This window comes from Myotis brandtii, unplaced genomic scaffold (genome assembly GCF_000412655.1).
Source record: "Myotis brandtii unplaced genomic scaffold, ASM41265v1 scaffold228, whole genome shotgun sequence".
Classification (NCBI taxonomy): domain Eukaryota; kingdom Metazoa; phylum Chordata; class Mammalia; order Chiroptera; family Vespertilionidae; genus Myotis; species Myotis brandtii.
Window position 1 is genome coordinate 299,683 of NW_005358567.1, and position 19,466 is coordinate 319,148.

The following is a 19,466-nucleotide window of genomic DNA, read 5'->3' on the forward strand; positions in this document are numbered from 1 at the left end:
ATAAAATCCTGCACTGTCACAGTTAGTCTTCTCTGAGGATTAGTGACTGATTTCATAACAAGAGATCTCATATATGCATCTATTATTTTACTTAAAAGAAATATTTTATTTGTAACTTTATAGAAACAAGACCATAATCACTTGAGCATGAATATATTCCCCCTTCCAGGTGAGGAATATTTTCATTTTATTTTATATAGACAACTAGCGTCCCGGCGCATGAAATTCGTGTGCAGGTACAGTCCCTAGGCCTGGCCTGTGATCAGGGCCATCTTCCCCAGCTGCCCGCAGCCAGCCCTGCCCCCCTGCCACCCACCCCTGATTCCCCGTTTGCCATCGAGTGATCAGAGCCTGCTGGCCAGGGGGAGGGACTGAGAGGTGGGCTGTTCCCGCCTACTCACCAGCCCCGTCCCCGCCACAGGTCGCCCTCTGTGTGTGGGATGACCAGTGGGGTGAGGGCCTTCTTCCCATGCTGCCCACAGCCGACCCCACCCCCCTGCCACCCACCCCTGATTCCCTGTTTGCCATCGAGTGATCAGAGCCTGCTGGCCAGGGGGAGGGACTGAGAGGTTGCCTGTTCCCGCCCGCTCACCAACCCCATCCCCTCCACGGGTCACCCTCTGTGTGTGGGATGACCAGTGGGGTGAGGGCCTTGGCCTGGCACCACCCGCATCCCCTGCCACCCACGCCTGGTTCCCCATTCATCATCAGTCATCAGGCAATGGGAGCCTGCTGGCCGGAAAAAGGGACCGAGAGGTAGTCAGTGCACCTCATGGTGACTGGTCGAGCTGTTCCCCGTTCGTCATCAGGCAATGGGAGCCTGCTGGCCGGGAAAAGGGACTGAGAGGTAGTCAGTGCACCTCATGGTGACTGGTCGAGCAGTCGTTCTGATCATTCCGCTGTTAGGGTCAATTTGCATATTACCCTTTTATTATATAGGATTATATAAAACAGACTTTAAGGAAGACTGGGCAATACTGTACATTTATGTAATTCCAGATGCTTTCATTCACATGATATTCCATGAAAATATCACCCCTGTCAGAATGACCTCAAACACAATGTAAACAGAGTCCTCAGGGGAATAGCTGCTGAGTGGGGTCCTGATGGAAATGGATTTCTTCAGAATGAGTGACAAATCCTTGTGAGTAGAGCTAAGTGAATGGTTCTACAGTTGAGTATCAGTCAGGATTCATCTGGTAGGAGATGTATATTAGTGAGATGTATAGTAATATATCAGCTACACAATTGTGGTGTCTGGTTAGGCAAGTACATACAAAATTTCTAAGTAAAGCTAAATAAATGGAAGGGGAGGTTGAATCAGAGTGCTATTCAGAACAATCCCTTGCTTTGAATTCAACCTGAATGGCCAACATGCAAATGCCTGTGAAACATCAATGAACACACAGCTTCACCTTCTATAAAAGCCCAGAGAGATTGTCTATCTAATCCCTAATATTATGTGTTCTGCAATAAAATTATACTCCCTCCAAAGCAATTACATTCCCTCCAATCAATATTACATTTCCCAGGAAGGACAATATTTAAAGGAGGAAGGTTTTAACTTTATTAACTAGTGAGGGCTTTCTGTTCTACCCTCATTGATCTAAACCACATGGGGGAGGGGGGAGAGTGTACATCTGTTTGTTCTTAAATTGTTGTATTAGTTAGGGTTCTCCAGAGAAACAGACCAATAAGTATAGGAATATTTATTATAGGAATTGGCTCACACACTTATGCAGGCCTAGAAGTTCTGTAATTCACTCTATAAGTTGGAGAACCAGGATAGCTGCTGGTGTAATTCCAATCGAATGTGAACACCAGACAACCAGGGGAAATAATGGGGTAACTTCACAGTCCAAGGTCAAAGGCCTAAGAACCTGAGGGCCACTGTATAAATGCCAGAGTCAGGAGGAATGAGGACCAGGAGTTCTTGGAGGGCAAGAAAAGATGGGCATCCCAGCTCAAGAAAAGAGAGGAAATTCATCCTTTTTCGCCTTTTTAGCACCCAAAGTATTGATTGATGCCTACTTACATTGTTGAGAGCAGACCTCCTCACTTAGTCTCTGAATCAGATGCTAATCTCTTCCTGAAACACCCTCACAGACACACCCGGGAATAATGTTTTACCATCTCTCTGGGCATCCCTTAGCCCCATCAAGTTGACACATAATATTAGCCAACACAATTGTCAGTCCCTGCCCTGTGTTTCCAGCAGTTTATGTATAATTGGTCTATAGCAGGAGCAAGGTTTGACCTTTTCATAATAACAACCACAGATCAGAGCAGGAAAGGTCAGTGTGGCACTGAAGCAAAACAACAGCATCACTTCGGGGAATCGGGGAGTTGGGGGGGTGGTTTTCTTTTATCTTGATTTTGGAAATCTGCTTTTACTTCCATTTATACCTGTGGTGTAAATGTGTGCGATTTTTGCCTTTGATTTTCTGAATTCTTATATAAAGCAATAAACCCCACTCAACAATGTTTTTAAGTAGTGTTTGTTACAAGGCAAGTGATATTTGTATGCAAAACAACTCAGGGAAGGAAGTATGAAACTCCTTGCTAGGGAAATGCGGTGCAGTTAATGACTAGCTATTAATTAACAGTCCCAGGGACCCACCAGGTTGCAGCAGCCAAGGGTTAGCCTTTCTGGGAATAACTAGTTTCAAGCATTAATTGCTATTATAATCTGTTTCCGCCAGTTCAAAAGGGACCATTGGTTACTACAGTAACAGAAATAATAGCTACCTATTCGATTGGCTAAATCCTATAATAATTTCAGGGAGTTGGACTTTACATGCTATTTTGTTAAAGATCTAGTTATTTGTTTTCCAAAAAGAGACATCCAAGACTAGAAGAGATATTGTCTCTACTTTTGTTGAGAAACAGATTATTTAAATTACTGCTAAAAAATGCAAATTCCTCTCCATGTGTAAGGGATGATGATCATCATGATCATGATCATGATGATGCGAATGATAAAAAAGGTTTTTTGCAGAGTAGCAAGGGAAACTTTCAAATAGAACCAATCAAGTTGGTGTTACCCTCACAAATTAACATGCAGATTAATTTTGCTGATGGCCAGCATAATATTAGCCTTTTTTATAATTTAAATATTTAGGCTGAAAAGACCAGCAACTCACGTTGAGAAATTTCATCATACAATAGAAATACAACTGTGTATATTGAGTGGTCTGAGGTATAGAGTTTTCCAAATGGAAGTTGAAAAGAAATGAACAAAATGGAAATCAAAGTAACAGGATGCATTTGTTTCTTTCATCAAAAAGACACGTTCTGAGTTAAAAGTTGCTCTTAATTTACCAAAATTTGCTTTTTTAAAATGTACTTATACTACTGACAACATCAAGACAGTGGTTATGTATAATTCTGTCACTAATAGGTCCAAGAGGGGTCTGTGGTAGAGATTTTTTCTATTTACCTGAAGCCTCTTTATGAGAGAGAGAGAGAGAGAGAGAGAGAGAGAGAGAGAGAGAGAGATGGAGGGTAAATGTTAAGAGAGAAACAGAGAGACCGAGAGACCGACAGAAAGAATTAAGGGGCAGACAAATATGAAGAAGGTGTAGACAAGCTTAGATAAAGAATAAATTGCTAAGAATCTATGAGGCAAGAGTTCAAAGAAGAGTTTTGCCCAGGAAATGCAGAAGGAAATGATTTTTAAGAGTTATTCTTGTTAAATATCTACATTGCCAAGTACAAAGTTGAAACTCATAGGTCATGGGATATGAATAGCAAACCTTAATTTACAAAGTAAAATTGTTTCAATGAAACTGCTTAAATATAGTTGGGGATGTCCACCATGGATAATACATTGCCATATGTAACGAGGGTATCTCTCCTGAAAAATTAGAAAGCTTCTCACTGACAACCAATATCAAAATGTTTTATATAGCAAAGGCTGTGTTGTCTTTACATCTGGTTGTCACTTTATATTCTTAAACTTTCAAATGAAATTAATCTAATTTCATTCAGACAACCACTATAGAGTTAAATAAAGCTGGCATTCCTATAGGAATAAGACATTGCTTTATAGACAATAGAATCTAGGAACCTTTTACCTTATAATTTTTTCCTGATTATCCTTAGTGAGCCCAAATAATTTTATTTATTCATTTTAAAAATTTTAAATATTTTTAAATATATATTTTTATTGAATTCAGAGAGGAAGGGAGAGGGAGAGAGAGATAAAAACTACAATGATGAGAGAGAATCATTGACTGGCTGCCTTCTGCACACCCCCTACTGGGGATCGAGCCTCCAACCCAGGGATGTGCCCTTGACCAGAATCAAACCTGGGACCCTTCAGTCCACAGGATGACGTCTATCCACTGAGTCAAACCGGCTAGAGCTATTCATTTATGTATTAATCTTATTTTCTAGAATTATGTCCTTGCAAAATTACCTCAGCATATAGACAGGAATGATAGATTAATAAAAATAGATGGCAAATATAGAAATAATTCAAATTTTAAAAGGCGTTCAAAATTAACTTCTTTAGTGTAACTAGTAAAAATGATAACTTATACAAATTAATTTTCCCAATGCACTCTCCTTGCATCAAATTTTCTAATGCACTTGTGTTTTCAGGTGATGGTTGGGGTAGGTGAAGCTGATGTTGGTGAAACAAAACAAGGAAGAATATTTGGATTTACATAGTGTTTTTTGCTTTGTTTTACATCATTTATTAAAATAACAACTTCCAATGCTAGCTAGAGCTTGCACTCTCCTTGCATCAAATTTTCTAATCAGATAAAATTCTTGAGGGTGATTCATTACACTTGAAAAAAGATGACTTATGACAAGATATCAGTGATGGCTGGACAATACAGGCCAAAGCTATGATCCTTGCTGTGATCCTAGATTCAACATGAATCTCAGTGATATGTTTTAATGTCTTGCATTACACAGTACATGAGTACATGAGTACATGAAAAATGGGTATCAGTCCCGAGGAAGTAAAACTGCAACCCAGTCCCAATAAAATAGAGATTAATAAAAACAAGAGAAGAATATTCAGATGCTTGGACCTTTTAATTTTCACCGGGAATTAATTTTCATAACAAAATTCAGGGACCCTTTAAAAAGTAAATTAGATTTTATTCAACCTAGACTTTTGCACTTAAATACATCTTTGTCCTCCTATATAATAAAAGCCTAATATGAAAATTGATCAAATGGCGGAATGACCCGCTGAACAACTGGTTGCTATGACATGCACTGACCTCCAGGGGCCAGACACTCAATGCAGGAGCTGCCTCCAGCCCACAGGCCCCAGGCCAGCCAAGGTGGGTGCCAGCAGGGGGACCCTGACCACCCTACCAATCACCCCACAGAGGGAGGCGGCAGGCGGTGGTGGCAGGGAGTGGGGCCGGCGAGTGGGTGGCGCCAGGCTGGCCAAGGTGGGTGTGAGTTGGGGTCCCTGATCACCCTGCCGGTCACCCCACAGATTCGCCCTGATCGCTGGCCAGGCCTAGGGACCCTACCCATGCATGAAGTTCGTGTACTGGACCTCTAGTGTATATATAAAAAAGTTGTTAAGGTGGTTATTCCTCTCACAAGTATTTGAATTATATTCTAAAGAAATAGTTTTAGCAATAGATCTTAGATGATACTCTTTATTCATTAGAATCTATAGACTTTGAGTTAGACCTCTGCTTGAGTCAACAAATTAGAAAATATACATGAAATATTACTTCAAGGAGTATGTATGTTTGGAAGATAAAATAGACATAAACAAATAGCCAGGCCAAAAGTTTGCATATTTTCTCTGTTGGTTCTCCATGAGGCCATTTATTTTTCACCCGAGGAGTCTTTTGATTAATATGAATTGGTTTCATTACGGTGTCACCATGGTACCATAGTACCATGCTACCTAGGCATAAAAACCTGTTTCTAAATTGTAGTGGCTGCATGATTCTGGACTTCTACTAATCATTTTCTCATTTACCCATTCAACAAGAAACGAGGGCCTTTTTCATGCTAGCAATTACTTAGACACTGGAGCACAGAGATTAATAAAATTCCATTTTGCTTGAGAAGCATTATTGGGAATTAAAACAGGGCAGGGGCTTGTCACAAATGCTAATGTAACGAGGTAATACATGTATTTATATATACAAATACAGGTAAATATACTTACACAAGTATAATAGGATAAATGTGCTATTATAGTTATGTCACATACTGGTTACAATTTCTTAAAAATGGAACAATAAAAGTTCAACATTTACCCCTTTAGGAAAATTTACTGTGAACACTCTAAAGTAGTCCTCAACACAGGGACCCACTAGTCACCCACTCGTTCACTGTCCTGTTTTATTTCTTTGCTGTTGGAATTAGAACTAAATACTCACTTATACATATTCTTTAGCTTCCTATAGAATAAAAATATATGATGGCAGACACTTTTCCTTTTTTATTGATGCATCTGCTGTGCCTAGAAGACAGTGCCACATGGTAGATGTTCAGTAGTTAGTTGTTGGATATAAGGTTGGATAAGTGTGATGAAATGAGCTTATTTAGAATCCTGGGAAGTGCCCCACCAGATCCTGTCTGTTGTCAATTTATTTATTTCTGTCTTCAATAGTTTTCATTGATGTGGAAGTATCTGCTTTTTAATCATCACCCCATTGACTGGCATATATAGGTTCATATTCAAACTCAGTCTACTTTTTCTTAGGAAATATATTATGATTAACAAGGCATGATGGAAGAATGTCTGGCTATTTTGTCACTTTTTAACTTCAACGATAAACAGTAACAAAATGTTTTAGTAACAAAAAGGAGAGACAGGGCAGTTTTTCACTCATGACTCAATATTGTTTTGGAAATTCAAAATCCAATGTTCCAATTTCAAATTCTGACCTCTTTTGGACTTCCATTAATTTTGTCAGTGATTATCTCATGCAAAATGAATTTTGCTACATGATTTGAGATGAACACTTCAAATATCTTTATACATTCCAAACTGGTATTTATTCAGTAGAATTAAAAGAACACACTTGCCTAAGGACAATCCCTTAGGGAACTGTTTGGATTTTGGTTAGGAAATGTAGAAGGCATCATTGCAGTAAAATCGTCAGATAGATTTCCCTTTTTGATTGTCTCCAGTCACAATGTCTGAATGTGCAGCTGGGCAGTCACTCATCTAGGCTGCTGGGAGACCTTAAACTCACAGTTCCATCTTATTCCTTACATTTTCTATACATCAAAATGGCCCACAATTTTTCTTTTTCTTCCTTCCATTTTCAACTTAACAAACCACTCATCTTCAAAGAATTGTACGGAGAAAGCCAAAGCACTGTTTCCATAAAAGAAACCATTCAGGTCGCCTGCAATAGACTGGCTCACGTTATCTTCTCCTGATCTGCTCTTGTTCTTTATACAAGTACATGGCAGACAGACTCCTGTGACTAAATTCATGGGGAAAAACATGTGGAATTAGAGTTCAAAAACCAAATACAATTTATGATTGAAGTCATAGTTTAAAAATTATAGAGCTCTCAATTTAAAAAATGTATTTTAAAATAAAGATAGAAATAATGCTGTTGATACATACATTTAATTAACTTTAATTAAACATAATCATTATGTTTTGCCATGATGCTGCAGAAAGTCTATACTTTGTTGAAATAGGGCAGCAAAAAATATCATGTCATTTTTTTCCTAGTTCTTTTAAAATAACAACATAGATATGTAATATTTCTGTTTTGCGTAGACCCTCTTCCCCTCCTACAATTTTATTATGAACTAGTGCAATTTGTGCAAGGGGCTCGGCCCTCGCAGCCCCAGCTTCGTCTGGAAGGTCATCCAGAAGGACGTCTGGAAGGTCGTTCGGCTGTCCAGTCTAATTAGCATATCACACTTTTATTATTATAGATAAGCTATGACCCATGGCTCCTTTTTTAAAAATATTTTTTATTGATTTTAGAGAGGAAGGGAGAGGGAGAGAGAGAGAGAAACATCAATGATGAGAGAGAACCATTGATCAGCTGCCTCCTGCACGCTCCACACTGGGGATTGAGCCTGCAACCAAGGCATGTCCCCTGACTGGGAATCGAACCATGACCATCTGGTTTATAGGTCAATGCTCAAACCACTCTAAAGTAGTCCTCAACACAGGGACCCACTAGTCACCCACTCGTTCACTGTCCTGTTTTATTTCTTTGCTGTTGGAATTAGAACTAAATACTCACTTATACATATTCTTTAGCTTCCTATAGAATAAAAATATATGATGGCAGACACTTTTCCTTTTTTATTGATGCATCTGCTGTGCCTAGAAGACAGTGCCACATGGTAGATGTTCAGTAGTTAGTTGTTGGATATAAGGTTGGATAAGTGTGATGAAATGAGCTTATTTAGAATCCTGGGAAGTGCCCCACCAGATCCTGTCTGTTGTCAATTTATTTATTTCTGTCTTCAATAGTTTTCATTGATGTGGAAGTATCTGCTTTTTAATCATCACCCCATTGACTGGCATATATAGGTTCATATTCAAACTTAGTCTACTTTTTCTTAGGAAATATATTATGATTAACAATGCATGATGGAAGAATGTCTAGCCATTTGGTCACTTTTTAACTTCAACGATAAACAGTAACAAAATGTTTTAGTAACAAAAAGGAGAGACAGGGCAGTTTTTCACTCATGACTCAATATTGTTTTGGAAATTCAAAATCCAATGTTCCAATTTCAAATTCTGACCTCTTTTGGACTTCCATTAATTTTGTCAGTGATTATCTCATGCAAAATGAATTTTGCTACATGATTTGAGATGAACACTTCAAATATCTTTATACATTCCAAACTGGTATTTATTCGGCAGAATTAAAAGAACACACTTGCCTAAGGGCAATCCCTTAGGGAACTGTTTGGATTTTGGTTAGGAAATGTAGAAGGCATCATTGCAGTAAAATCGTCAGATAGATTTCCCTTTTTGATTGTCTCCAGTCACAATGTCTGAATGTGCAGCTGGGCAGTCACTCATCTAGGCTGCTGGGAGACCTTAAACTCACAGTTCCATCTTGTTCCTTACATTTCCTATACATCAAAATGGCCCACAATTTTTCTTTTTCTTCCTTCCATTTTCAACTTAACAAACCACTCATCTTCAAAGAATTGTACGGAGAAAGCCAAAGCACTGTTTCCATAAAAGAAACCATTCAGGTCGCCTGCAATAGACTGGCTCACGTTATCTTCTCCTGATCTGCTCTTGTTCTTTATACAAGTACATGGCAGACAGACTCCTGTGACTAAATTCATGGGGGAAAACATGTGGAATTAGAGTTCAGAAACCAAATACAATTTATGATTGAAGTCATAGTTTAAAAATTATAGAGCTCTCAATTTAAAAAATGTATTTTAAAATAAAGATAGAAATAATGCTGTTGATACATACATTTAATTAACTTTAATTAAACATAATCATTATGTTTTGCCATGATGCTGCAGAAAGTCTATACTTTGTTGAAATAGGGCAGCAAAAAATATCATGTCATTTTTTTCCTAGTTCTTTTAAAATAACAACATAGATATGTAATATTTCTGTTTTGCGTAGACCCTCTTCCCCTCCTACAATTTTATTATGAACTAGTGCAATTTGTGCAAGGGGCTCGGCCCTCGCAGCCCCAGCTTCGTCTGGAAGGTCATCCAGAAGGACGTCTGGAAGGTCGTTCGGCTGTCCAGTCTAATTAGCATATCACACTTTTATTATTATAGATAAGCTATGACCCATGGCTCCTTTTTTAAAAATATTTTTTATTGATTTTAGAGAGGAAGGGAGAGGGAGAGAGAGAGAGAAACATCAATGATGAGAGAGAACCATTGATCAGCTGCCTCCTGCACGCTCCACACTGGGGATTGAGCCTGCAACCAAGGCATGTCCCCTGACTGGGAATCGAACCATGACCATCTGGTTTATAGGTCAATGCTCAACCACTGAGCAATGCCAGCTGAGCTTGCCCATGGCTTTTTAAAGCAATTTTTAAATCATTCAAAAGAAATATAAAATTATCTTTTTTAATCAAAGTAGAAAAGATAATCATCCTAGGGAAAAGAAGTATTGTAATATATCTGTATACCCACACCAGCTTACCAGTATCTATGTTCATAATTCTTTATTGGAAGTCTATATAATTTTTAGACCAAATTTAACTAAAAAGCAAGTGTATAACTCTTATTTTTGGATTTTTATTGTTTGAGTTTTCATTTTTATATGGCATTTAAAATGTATTCATTATATACTTTGTTACTGAATATATATGTCTTTACAGGCAGATTTAATGATATTTCAATATTCTATTTTCTAAAACCGAGATCTACTACCTATTGATTTGCTAGTATCATCCTAATTTTGAATGAATCTGTTCAAGCTGTAAAAACGTGGCATAATTTAGGCAAAACATTTCTACTGCTTAATGATGATACCATTGTACTGCAAAAAGATATATTTTCCTAATATATTCAGATTTATCAAATAAATAAAGCTATATTGAACAGTGTTATAGAAATTATAACAAGTGGTGGTAAATAATTTTGGCTGATAAAAGAGAATAGTTTCATTCTAAACTTATTTAAAAAAATAATAAAATGTAATTTATGTCAAGTGGAGAAGGTGAAGCCTGTCACTTAACAGTAAAGAGCTACAAAAAATGTTTAGTTTATTTTTCTATTGAATAAAAAAAACTACACTAGAAACATAATTGGAGAAAGACATGGTTTTGCCATAAGGGATAAATAAAATACACAAGAGTCTTTAAGAATGGCTACACTGTCTTTGATCCATTTTTATTTTTATTTGTGTTTTTTATTGTTGACACTATTACAGATGTCCTCCATGTTCCCCACCCTCTGCCCACCTCCACCCAACCCTCCCTCCCCTGGCCTTCGCCACACTGTGTCTGTATCCATGAGTTCTGCATATATGTTCTTTAGCTAATCTCTTCACCTTCTTTATCTAGTGCCCTCCACTCCATTCCCTCTGACAGTTGTCAGTCTGTTCCATGTATCCATGCCTCTGGGTCTATTTTGTTCATCAGTTTATTTTGTTTACTAGATTCCACATAGTATAAGTGAGATCATATTGTGTTTGTCTTCCTCTGACTGCCTTATTCCCCTTACATAATAATCTCCAGGTCCACCCATGCTGTTGCAAAGGGAAAGAGTTGCTTCTTTTTTACAACTGCATAGTATTCCACTCTGTAAATGTACCACAGCTTTTTTATCAACTCATCTCCTGATGGGCACTTGGGATTTTTACTGATTACAACTGCATAGTATTCCACTCGGTAAATGTACCACAGCTTTTTTATCCACTCATCTCCTGATGGGCACTTGGGATTTTTACTGATCTTGGGTATTGTGAATATGCTGCTATTTTTAAAGTAACTTTTAATGGGATGGAGGAAAGAAAACCTGGCTCTCTGAAAGAATGTTCAAGAAGCTGGAAAATATACCAGCTAGACCTGAGTTAAATAGAGTAAAAAATAGAACAAAATATTTGGCAAAATTTAATACAATGCATTGTATCTTTTAGCCCAAAAATCAAGCCTTGACAACCATTCTGCTGTGTGTGTGTGTGTGTGTGTGTATGTGTGTGTGCAAACCATTCTGCTGTGTGTGTGTGTATGTGTGTGTGCATGTGTTCCTCTTCATACATACATGTTCCCCTATGAAATGCATGGAGAATCCTGTTCATACATACATGTTCCCCTATGAAATGCATGGAGAAATTTGAATTAGAGTTTAAAAAATAATCTAATTGTAGAGTTATTCAATACATATTGAGTACCTCTGAAATACTTAAATAGATAATATTCTGCATATTTTTCAGTTTTTGAGAGATAAGAAAATTGCAAAGCTATAAACTTGAGAGAAAATAGTTTTGTGTTTACTGTCTAATTTGGCAGACTTTCATATACAACTTCATTTCAGTGTAGTAATTGGGTTGTTAAAATTAATTATCTCTTGAAATTTTATTTTAGGTTTTTATCAACTTTATAATGCTCTAAATATTTTGTATCATATTTTCAGTTTATTTTTGGACTAAGCTTTTTCCCCCCTCGAGATTGTGATAACAGATTGGCACAGAAGTAGGTTTACAGTTTTTCATATGGAATATAATACAATAATTGATCAATAATAATAAAGAATAAATGTTCTTGTATTCAAAACTGTAAATCTACTTTTGCCCTACCCTGTATATGCATATATACTAGTATATTTGAATTAGAGTTTGAAAAAATAATTTAATTGCAGAGTTATTCAATATATATTGAGTGCTTCTGAAATACTTAAATCTTATATAATAAAAGGCTAATATGCAAATTGTCCCCTCTACTGGGAGTTTGACTGGGAGTTCTACCAGGGGGCGGGACCGGCCAGCCAACTGCCCACAGCCCCTCCACTCTGGCCTGCCCCATTCCTGATCGGCCTCGATTGGGGCAGGTCAGCCAGACCCAACCCTTGCATGAATTCATGTACCAGGCCTCTAGTAGATAATATTTATAATATTATATATATATGTGTGTGTGTGTATATATATATATATATATATATACACACACATACACACAACAAATATTCATATTGATATCTAATAGCACCCAGATTTCTAATTTGGGAAAAAGAAATCTGCTGAGAAGTGTTCAGTCCTATAAATCTAGATTCACACCCCCACAGAAGTTGAAAAGACCAGATCCTTCCTGGACCCCAACTCAACCCAGCCAAGGGGCAGACAGGCATATGGCAAATCAGCCAGAGAGGCTGTTTCCCTGAGCTTTTGAAACTTGGGAGAGATACCAGTACAAGTAAATTGCATATGAAAATATGCAAACAGCAGTGGTTCTGTGTGGTAAACTAATTTTTACATGCTTACGTGATGGGAGGCTCCATTTTTATTCTTCCCTTTAATGAAACGGAAGCCAACATGCAGAAGGCAACAGGAACGGGCGTGCTTTCTTCATATGCCACTGAAGAGCCGACCTGACAAGGGGTACCTCCAGAAGTCACTGAACCCCCATATTCGCTTGGTGTGCTCTACACTGCAAGATGAGTCGACTCAAAGGGATGAGAGAATAACAACCAAAATATTTGAGGAGGAAAAACTGAGCAAAGAAAACCTGCCCAAGGAGCAGCCAGCTTATGAGACTTACATTCTGTGTGAAGGCCCAGCAAGAGAGAGGAGGTGCCCAGAAGGTCCCCTCCCCACAAATCAAGTATTGTCAGGAAACATCAAAGTAGAAATCTTTGTAAGCAGCTTTGCATTTAACATTCAGTCAAGACACTAAAACCTTAAAAAACAAGAACCTCTATTTAAAAAAAAAAAAAGCTAACAATAGGAGTCCTCAAAGGGAAGGGTAGCGGTCGTATGCTAATTACCATGTTTCTCTTTTATTAGTGTAGATTCCCCCTAAAATGTATACACACTTTACTAGCTGATAGCTCAATTGATGTTTTTTTTTTTTCTTTTCAGATTCAACCTGTTGGAATTAATAATTATTCAATATGTGTATACATTTTTGTGACACCCTGTTAATGATTTTATGTATACCTATATTAATAGATTTCATGTACATATTTGGATTAGTAGATAAAATTATGTTTCTGAATTAGGTTTTATTTCACCAGTTAAAACACAACCAAGTAATGACATCATGTGTGAAATTTCTAAGGAGGAGTTATTTCAATCCTTTTCTCTCAAATCAGGACCCCAATAGCCTAAGAATTTAGTTACTTCCGTAAGCCTTAGGAGCTAACTAGTTAACGTGAGAAATAGCAATTGAGCCATAGCATCTCTTTCATTTTCTAGGCTATAAAATTATTGTTAACATTAACACCCTAATGAGTTGGGTGTCAGGTTCTCTTTGGATATAATGAAGGAAGCTAAGACGATCCTGTCTCTCCCCAAGCCTGTTCTTAGACTCCAAGGAGAGACCACTGTGGGTATTCAGACAGAGCCAGGCAATGCCTTAAATATTTGGACATTTTTGCATATCTATTACTATATTACAGACGATTTTTCCCAGAGGCCCTCCAGCCAATCATCATGTGCCTTAAATGAGGCAGCGGAGAGCCACCCTCCTTTGCTATCTTCAGTAACTGCAGTGGAGAGCACTTCAAGGAATGTTAATATTGCTCCCGATTACACAGGTGACTTCAGTTCTAGAGTCCTGCACTGTCTCCCTTGCCATCAGCTTTGAGGACTTTGTCCCAATTGGCAGTGGTAACTGACCCTTGGTTCATGCTTTGGTTTTAACGGTATTTCTGTGGCTAATAGCTTTTGGAGTGGATATATCCATATGGGATAGGTAATATGCTGATTAACATATATGTCCTAGCTCATTTAATCTTCAGGAAACGCTGAGGTAGGTGCTATTATAACTGCATTTCAAAGAAAAGCAACTGAAGCTCAGAGTGTGATGTAAGTTACCAGAAGTAACAATGCTTGTGCTAGATACAGGCTTTGAACAAACGATGTCTGACTCTGGAACTAGCTCTGGCTAGTTAGAGAAAAATATTAAGTGTTTAGTTACTTGCAACAGAGTCTAGAAAATGGGAACTGATAAAACTGAAATATTACAGACCCAGCGGAGGTTCATGACATGTGTAAGAAGCTACACAGTTAAAGGTGATTTACCTAAATTAAAGACAGGTCAGGGGTGAGATTCTGTGATGTTTTTGAATTTATATTATGATTCAAGTCCTAGAAAAGCTGGAAAATAATTTCAGTGACCCAATAGGTTCATCCATCTCTCTCTCTCTCTCTCTCCTCCCCCCCACCCCCCGTGTTTCTCCAGTATATCACAATTCCCAGTATTCCTGATTCCTGGTCACAGTCTGGAAAAGCTTTCAAGAAATACTTACTTTGAAAGACTCAGAATAAAAACCCCAAATGAATCCATCTTTTCTGGTAGTAGAAATAGCCTCTTGTAAACGACGAGTTCCTATGAATTACCTACGGGTACATCTCTGTAAACATGATTCCCTTTCTCTGTGACTTGTTATTTTATGAGCACATAAATAGAGATGACACTCTTTTGAAGCATATTTCTTCTCTAAACTGAGTTGCATATGTTTAGAAAAGAACACCCAGGGTATATGACAGTTGTGATCGGAATGTTCATGTTTTAATATTTACAGCAACGAAGTTTATAATAAAGAGCGTCACATTTTCCCTTTGCTCATGTTGCCAACAGGACAGCTGAAAATGCCTTGGTGATATATGTTTTGGCATTAGAAAACCAACTGAGAGTCTTTGAAAATTTTGTAATTCAGAGTAGAACCACTTCAGCAGCCTAGAAGGTGACCTCGTACTCTCTTTTGATTCTGAAAACCTACACCCAGACACAGACAAGCAATAAAAATATCCCTGGCATTGCATTTGCCATATCTGTAATGCTATACTCATAATCCTCCATTAGAGGGCAGTGCAGCTATTATCATTCTGACATGCCAGGTTTTGATCAAATTTCCTGATGTTAGTATAGAATGTAAAAAGCATACATTAATTTAAAATCAATTGCATGCATTTGTTTTAAAAGCACTCAGCTTGTACCTGATGGTTAATAGATGTGAAATGCTTAGAGCCCTGATGCACACGGAGTAGTGAACATAATGAATTTGGCAGATTAAAAAAAAAAGTGTGTGTGTGGCAGGGGGGAGGTCCTAGACCTAGACAAATTCTTTCATTTGCCTTGATACCTTAAGGGGGGGAAATCAGAAATAATGGAAAAGCGTGATGAACAAGCTAGTAGATATAGGTATTCGTTTACATTTAAATGAAAAATAGCTCATGAGAGAAGAAAGAAGGATACTTTTAAAATAGTTTCCAGCTTCTCGTTTGAAATGCAAAAGAACAATTTACTGTATGTTATTTAAGTGGATGCCTCTTGTTGGCTTGGTCCTTCTTAAAGATTTGTTTCTATTTGCCTTGGCAATGAAAAGTGGAAACACGAGAGAGGCTGTGCAAAGACTTCTCCAATGAGACCCAGCCTTCTTGAATGTCATACCAACTGGGGGGAAAAGAGCCTGGGTGACTTGAACACCCTTCACGAAGGAGAAGGGACAGAATGGAACCAAGCAGTACGTTAGGACATTATTCCCTTCCACTGGCAAAACTTAAAAGCATACATTTATAAACATAAGGCTCCCGAAAGAAAAACATCCTTTCGTTCTATTTCCTGCAGTGACAAGAGATATATATTCTAGATTGTAGACAGAGCTGCCTTGGAGATAAATTGTCTGATTTCAGCATCTCAGCAGTGAATAATAGATTCCCCTCGGAACCACATAATTAAAAAATGACATTTCTGCTACTTTGTGCCAACGCAGGACCGCTGCTGCCCCTGGCTTCCGGGCCAGAGAGAACCTCCCTGCAGGGCACAGCCAAACAGATTTTGCATTTTTCAGTGGGACAACGTTAGGTTGCATTAAGACAAAAAATGTTCATTCAGGGGAACAGAGGATTTTATTATGTCCCTCTACAAATTGCTCTTTTTGATTTCCCCCTCCTCCTTCTTCTTTTTTAATCCTGCCAGTAAGAAAAGAATATGAAGGATGAGATTAGGACATTCATTTTTTTACAAATTAGCAAGATGAAAGAAAGCATATGGGACTAGCAGAATAAATTAAGTGCCTAATTTTAGCACTTATTTTTTCTCCAAGCAGAAATTCAGATTCAGTCAAAGATGAGGCTAAATGTGATGCAAGAAATATGTAAATCAAGGTGCTCTTTAGCTGCATATCTTTGGATATCTTTTACCCCAGGGGATTAATGCGTGTATGGATTTCCCCCCCTGGGGGTTCCTGAAAGGCAAGTGACTGCAGGCTGAACAATTGCTCTTTATGGGCCCATCAGTTCACTGTATGTATCTAAAAAGTGTGTCTGCCTAGGAAGCCTCCAATTAACAATGACTAAAATGTAAATGGATTTTTAAACATCGCATATCTGGTATTTAGTGAACCAGGGCTAGTGGTAGATCTCTTGATTCCTATTTTAGTTGCTTAAATAACAGCCAATATTTCACAGGTGCATTTATATCAAGTAATAAAAGCACAAATAAGAATATTACTTCTTAAAAATGACATGATTCCTTTAAAAGATCATCTCAATTTTGGAATTTTTACCCTCAATCCACGTTTTCAACCCTAGCATCACAATTTATTGTTGCAGGACCAGGAGCTATTCACTGCACCTTTCTGAGATTCAATGTTTTTGTGAAAAGCAGTGTAGTTATCTGAACTGGACAGCCATCCCATTATACTTATAAAGAACATGTCAGATGCTGTGTGGTAAACTGCCTGTCTACCACTAAATGCTAAAAAAATATAAAGGGAGATGATTATAAATTTACTGAAAGTATTACTTTGCAACTTTTCTGTAAGTCTAAAATAATTTTTAAAAATCAACAAAAATAATAACACAGTGATGCAGGCACTTTATTATTTAGTGCTTAATTTTTTAAAAAAAGAGTAAAAATGTTTAGAAAAATTCTTAAGGCTAAAGGCACTAGGTTTTTAATATATGTTGAAAAAGCAATCTAATTTTCAGTAATGACCATGGTTATATAATTTTATTATTATCATAAGACCAGGGAAGTGGACTTCATGCCTTATCACAACTTGATAAGGTTGGTATAATTTTTCTCCCCATTTTAGAGAGGGGTCTATCAGCAATGATAGGACTAAACTATTTGTCAAAGCACAGAGTCCAACTCTGTTTTCTATGTACTAAAGAAGCTTTTATTTATTAGTACCTAATAAGATTGTTACTTTGCATATATTATGTCGAAGCCTCATGATACCACTGCAGAAATTGCTAATATTCTAGTTATGACTTAGGAAACTAAATTCTGAGAGGCTAGATATTAATATTAGGTAACTTAAATGAGTGTATTTACACTTCTTCTGTTCTTTATGATTGTCACTACTAACTTCCTGGGAGGCCATATGGCTGATTCACAGTGAATCTATATCTAAAAGTGGTTAGTAGAATTTTTTTTTTACCATGAGTCTTTTATTAAAATGAAAACATATAGATGTCTGTATAGTCATGATTACATTTATATATATATAAATTCTGTAAAGTAGATAGAAGTAGGTAGCATTATTTCCAATAAGGCAGAAAAAAGACACATACATAAACTCACACACTTATACATACACACAAGTAATGCAGACAACTAAACAAATGTAGAATACCCAAAACTTCTGCTCTTCACTTTTTTCCCCCCTATAAATTCCTTTCCATATGCAGGGCAGAGCAAAAGTAAATTTACAGTTGTTCATATGAAAATTAATACAATAACTAATAAATAATAATACAAGAATAAACTCTGTGTTTCACATACTTACAACTGTAAACCTCCTTTTGCTCCACCCCCTGTATATTTGGTGTATGTTGTAGTGACAAGCAACATGCTGGCCATAAACAAATTGCTAATTCATGTAACAGGCCGAAGCCTGAGCTTTGAGCGCTGTTCATTTTGAGGAGTCAAACTTCTCCTGTCTTTTCTGGTGCACTTGTGTGCCTATTTGGTTAACAATTTATTTGCATGAAGATTTAGTTGCAACTCCTCTGAAGGACCAAGAGGAGCAGACAGAGAAACTTAGAGGAGTATCAGGGCCTCTATTATCAGTATGAAAGGGGGTTTGGAATAGAGCATTCAGTTTAATATTCTCTAGATGTATCCCCTAAAGAGGAGGAACCATATTTGGGACCAGGTCTGGGAGGACTAAGGAAGAAACAATGTTAAGGAAAGATTAATAAATTGCTTCACTCAGAAGTGCAAAATAACAGGAAAGTGAGTTGCTTTCTTACATCATCTGCCTAGCACACCACGTGCTTGTTCCTCTGAGGCTCAGGTCATGCCAGGAATGCTGATATCTTGGTCTGGAGAGGTCTGGGAGCACCTGAATGTGCCTGGTGCAAGGTCTCAATGCAAGTGCCAGAGACTGCTGTGAAGCACCCTTCACAAGATTGGGGGCCATGGAGGCCCTTCTAAGAAATACTACCTCAGATTATCGGAGGAAGAGAGGGAGGAAGTGCGAGTCAACATGTGGTAGAGGCAACAGGACTTTTCATGAGGCGACAATACCCCTGGAGCTCCTCCAAAACACTGAGTGAAATTGCACAGAAGAGTTTCTGTGAGAATCTTTTAAGTTAGTTGTGGGGGAAAGTATAACAGAATAAGTTTAATTTTGCTTAATCTACCCACCCTTACCATGGCCTTGGAAAACAAGGAGATAACACACATTGAGTTGCCAATCTTTAATTTAGAAGGGAAAAATATGTCTAAAAATTTTATGTAAGTAAATAGACAGAGCCAATTTATTCAACAAGGTAAGGTATTCTAAGTGGTTTTTAAAAAATGACCCCCAAGAGATCTATTGGTTTGAACTAAAAATAAATTATGAAAACAGGTTTAAGAGGGGCATAGTTTGGCCAA